This window comes from Adiantum capillus-veneris, chromosome 21 (assembly GCF_014529385.1).
Source record: "Adiantum capillus-veneris isolate H3 chromosome 21, ASM1452938v2, whole genome shotgun sequence".
In the NCBI taxonomy this organism is placed as follows: domain Eukaryota; kingdom Viridiplantae; phylum Streptophyta; class Polypodiopsida; order Polypodiales; family Pteridaceae; genus Adiantum; species Adiantum capillus-veneris.
The window spans coordinates 31,035,977-31,041,624 of record NC_140951.1 but is presented as its reverse complement, the minus strand read 5'-3'; positions in this window follow the sequence as shown (position 1 = coordinate 31,041,624).

Here is a 5,648-nt window from a genome sequence, read left to right as displayed (position 1 = left end):
AGGGAATTCTTCTCTAGGATGGGCATCAAACTGGCTTTAACATGTACTTATAACCCAGAGGAAAATGGAAAAAGTGAAAGAGGACATCCTCCAGTAATCAAAGCTTTAGCTAAGTCTTGTGAAAGTAAGCTTAGAGAGTGTCCAAGGTTACTGTCATTTGCATTGTGGGTTGACCGTAATCACTAGCTATATTCCTATTGAATTGATGTATGGTCAAAAACTTGTGATGCCAATGGAAGATGTAGTTCTTACATGAATGTGTTGCCAAAGGAAGATGGAATGAGTAGAGAAGGCCTTCTTGCATTGCACATACAAAAATTAGAAAGAAGGCCTGAAGACATTGACCATGCAAAAGCTCGCCTAAAGGATGCAAGTTGAAAAACAAAGACAGATTTGACAAGAGACACAGGCTCAGACCAAAATCCATTTAAGAGAGGGCGATTGGGTGTTGGTGTATGACAGTATCCTTAATAACCAACACTCTACAATAAGGAAGCTTGCAAAGAGATGGTTTGGCTCTTACATTTTCAAACATGTGGATGGAAATGCGACTTATACCTTGCGTGAATTGGATGGGACAAAAATGAAAATTCCCATTGTAGGAAAAAGATTTAAATTATTCAAAGAAGAGGGGATACTGATCCATTTGATGCACAACCAAGTGAAGAGGATGATGGATCAGGCTATATGAAAACTGAGGATGAATGTGAAGATATATTGTTTGACCATCAATTGATGCTTAACAAATGCTATTGTGGCACATACCGGGGGATGTGCAGGTACAAAGGGGGTGGATGTCGTGTTGTCTCAGGTACATAGTGTGAAATAAAAACATCCACCTCACTTTTCACACTTCCAGATGCATGGAATGAAAAGCTATAATGTACATATTGTGATATATGTTGAAGCAGCTGCGATCGCTATCATGTACATATCTATCCGGGGAGTCGTGGTCCTCGATGTGATGCCTTTGTGTGCTTTTCCACTTGACAAGATGCTTAATTTGATTTGATAATGTACATACTCCATGTGTTTGATAGTGGCACACGCATCTTGCCTACAAAGGTTGATGCGGGTAAAAAGTGCCGAAAATAGCAGCTCACAAGTGTTGTCATAAAATTGCATTAAAAGTGGCCCAAAATAGAAAAGTGATAAAAAGTGATTCATATCTATTCTTTATATGCGTATGTGAGAAATCCCACAAATTTAAGGATTTGTTTTACACTATTTGGGAATTTTCACATTAAAAATGACCTTTTTTGGGTTAAAAATGAGCTAAAAATGACCTAGTTTGGGTCCAAAGTGAAAAAATGACCCTAAAATTGACACATTAGCTGAAAATTCCATGGTGAGGAGAGAGAGGTTATATAAATGGTGTGTAGGCTTCAACTTAGAAGATCTTAAATATCTTCAAAATTAGAAAATGTTCTTCGTTAAGGTGGAAGCTCGTGTATTCCTTTCAACTGTTTGAAGTTACGACTATGTAATTGGGGGCGAGGCTACATGTTTCCATGAAAGAGGTTTGGGTTTTGAATGAAAGTTGTGCTTCTATGAGAATTTAAGTTTCATGGCTGAAAGTTTAGTGTTGGTAATTGCTCTTCTTAAGTAAAATTGGATGTGAATTGGTAATCCTTTCATCACGAGCTCGTCTACTAAATTAAGCAATTTTCAAGCATAATAGGGGAGAGGGTTTGTGACTGTCTTGTCATGAATGCTCTTAGTTTTTCAGTCATCTTTAGAAAGAGAGTTGATAATTTTCCATACACTCTTCTTCTTAAAGTGTTTGTGACTCTCATCACGAACTCTCATAGCCAAAGGTTTTGCACCCTTCTAGCTAGACCGCACACATTCCAACAACGTTTTGCACCTTTTTTTAAAAAACTAGCAATACCAAACAAAGACTAATCAAGATGAGACCCACCAACCTTATAAACATTCTCAAATCTCAAATAATCAAACAACACTGGTTTATGATCATAAAGTAAAATGGATGACTTAATCTTGCACTTTACCAGTCAATGATCCTGGAACAGATTCGTAGACATATACATCATGTCTAGTCTAGCTAGCAAATCTGTAGCATGAACCTACTCGTATATTATTCCAAGTGAAACCAGAATCTTTAGCTACATCAATCAAGTTTAAGGTTTCAACCGTGGCAGTCCAATGATCTTTTTTATTACCTAGGAGTTTTCTCTGTCTGCAATATGTTCAACCATACTGAAGTCTCTTGTTAGAACAATGTTTCTAGGAGGATTGATTAGTTCTTGCCAACAGAAAGCTCCATTTATAATGGAATTAGGAGTTTACAAAGCGACCAGAGAATAGATATTGGGATCTAAGAAGGCGGTCAATACTACCCAAAATCCTTTTTCTAGATTGTTGTATTTTGGTGATCAGGTTAGACCATTTGCAAGCAATCCCAATACAAGTACCTCCTCTTCCTGCATTATAACTAGTGATATACCATTGATAGCGAGAACCAAGCCTTTTGAGATTATTAGCAAGGTCATTACATTTAACAAATGAAGGAGTAGTGACAATTCATGCATCCACTTTTTGATTATTAGGGGTCTAGAAGGGTCTATGAGGCCCTTACAATTGAAAGATATACTTGACAAATTAGGGCATTTCATTTTTTACTGCTTTTTTGAGGTTTGGCCATAGACACACAAGCTCTGTTAGGGTCAGGATATTTTTCTATCTTATTTTTATACCTTTCTTTTAGCTTTCCGTACTTGCATGTTAGGTAGAGATTCCTCTTTAGCTTAGGTCATTAAAATATCCATTGATGGAGCTGGGGAGGAAGTCAGTGCACCTTTGGTATGTGCATCCTGAGCTTCCAATTCTTGTGTAAACTGCATGATATCTTTATTTAAGCCTTTCCGGTTATTCACCTGGGTGCTTTTAATACATTCACTCTCACTATCAAAGTTTGATAGGCCTCGAGCTTTCTCATTGGGGCTCTCTTGAAGGACCTGAGTACCTTATTGATTTGAGTTGGGGGCCATAGTAGGAGCCTTCTCTGTCTCCATAGGCTCTGTGGTGTCAGATTCCAAATTGGCATGGCCTGTGAAAGGGGTAAATTGGGTTCAGGATTAGCTCTAAGGTTAGTATTATTTCTAGGAGAGAGAGACCTATTGGGCACCATAGAGCAGGTGTATTGAGAACCTTTAGAGGTTTGAAAATGTTGGCTAGCTCCATCTTGCACGCTCGAAACATTTTGTTGAAAGACAGAAGGTAGTGTCAGGACAATGGTAGGACCAATCCGGGCCAAGGGCCAGGGCTAAGGGCCAGGATGGACATGCAGTCAAGGGGGTCCCTATATTTAGAAGTCCAAGGGTCTATATAGGGCTGGGTGGTGATGAGCATGTTCAGTTCCCCTGCCCTTTCACTCATATCAGAGCAAGGTGGAGAGGAGGAAGGAGGGTGGAGCCATGGCGGGGAAGATGGATGTCTCAAGGCATGGTTTTCTCTCTCTCTCTCTCTCTCTCTCTCTCTCTCTCTCTCTCTCTCTCTCTCTCTCTCTCTCTCTCTCTCTAGATCGACTTCAGCTGAGGCATGGCCTCTCAAGGGCACTCTCTCTCTCTCACGATTATGGAGGGGCGTGGTCCTCAAGATTGGGGAGGCGTTTTGCATGTTGCATGGTGGAGAAGAAGAAGCTCAGGCTTGGCTGTGCGGGCATGACCGCTTAGTAGAGCTGGAAGCACAAGCCGCTAACGGGCCGCGGGCATAGTCCCTAACGAGGGGAGGAGCAACTGGTGCACCCACGCTGATTTGGTGGCTGAGGAGCTTGTTGGGAGCGCTATAGAAAATTAGGTTCGTCACGAGCTTGCACCGGTGCCAAATACTATACCCATCGTGAGATTTGTCATCATCTTCTTCGGTGCAGTAGGCAATGGCGGCAACATAGGTTTTTTTTTTTTTCTTTAACTTACCTTTGCCCTACCCTACTAAGGGTAGGGCCATGGAGGCAACATAGTTTTTTTTTTTTTTTTAAACTTACTTTTGCCCTACCCTAACGAGGGGAGGAGCAACTGGCGCACCCACGCTGATTTGGTGGCTGAGGAGCTTGTTGGGAGCGCTATGGAAAATCAGGTTTGTCACGAGCTTGCACCGGTGCCAAATATTGTACCCATCGTGAGCTCTGTCATCATCTTCTTCGGCGCAGTCAGCCATGGCGGCAACATAGTTTTTTTGTTTTTTAATTTACTTACTTTTGCCCTACCCTACTAAGGGTTCTAGCCCACGGTCCCGTTATCCGGGCACAACCAAACCATGTCACAGGTCATCGACGTCACCATTACATGACATCGACGGGCACCACCATCTCCGAAGTCGAGTAGAACTCATGCAGCATCCCATGTGCAGTCCGCCATCGCCACACCTTTTGAAGTTCCAAGGACATGGGGGTAGTCGGGTACAAAATTTTCAATACGAAAAAGCTTTGAAAACTCAAGTCTTCAATAAAGTTCAAGGTAACCTTTCTATATTTGTTTTTTCTCAGTTGATTACCCTTGTAGCTTATGCAGGGTGGCTTAGTTGCCGAGTCTAGTTGTGATTGGTATTGCAAGAATCTTGTATCCGTACACAAGAACCATTCAACAGCATGTGATTGCCAACACTTTGATTCTGGAGCTCAGACAGAGGATCAGCCTCGAGGGGTTCACTATGTGTAAAACTACCATATCACGTACATTCAAGACATGTTCGTAAAACCCCTTATCTGTGAATTTTTTTCGGAATACTTTTAAAATCTATAAGTTTTTTCTGTATATATATTTTTGTAAGTTTCAAGAACTTTAAATACCCACCTCTACGGGGGGATCAGCGCTACGGTTGGGGGGTTTCCATCCCAAACCACAACCTCTAGGGTAACTAACCTTGTGTCAGGCAAGGCCTACGCTTTGTCCACTCAAGGTACTCGGCAAGGAAAGCTTTAGTTATTATTTCACGATGTTGGTTAGCACAACTCGAATCGAAGTTGACGGCAGGATGTCAGCCATCAATGTAACCAACCAGGCTTATGATCCTCCGCAAGCATCTTTAGACGCAACAACTAGATGTGTCGCTTGAATTGGGTCTTCTGCGACATAGGAGCGGCTCTCCTTCGGAAAGGCCCTTAATAGCATGAAGTAGAGTACTTATTGAGCATGTGCTTGATCAACGCTCGTATGCAATGGAATGGATAATCACGGCTATCATTCATAGCACCAGGTAGGTCAGAGATGCATCACTTGTGCGTGTTATACTAATTTTCACTTACATTTACATTTCAACACGGTCAATTTTTTGTGCATGAACAACAAGGTCATCTCTCTTTGCTATGACAGGTGTCGTCAATAGCATTTGTTGGCAACGAGGCCAGATAGAGTTCTATGAAGCAAGGCTTCAATTTCTACATCTTTTATTGAAGCTGGACACGTTTGGCATATGCTATGAGCATACACATTGGGGAAGGAATAGGCAAGGTGTTTGCAGGTGGATTCAATTTTACAGGTTATGGCCTTATGTACTAGACGGGTGTATAGGACATACGAGGACGTCCGTGGAGATATGGCTATGCGCCCTTTTGGAATGGGTTTTTCTCCCAACTTTCATGACAACTGGTTGCAGCAGCAATGACCAGGTTAGCTAAGTTTAAATTT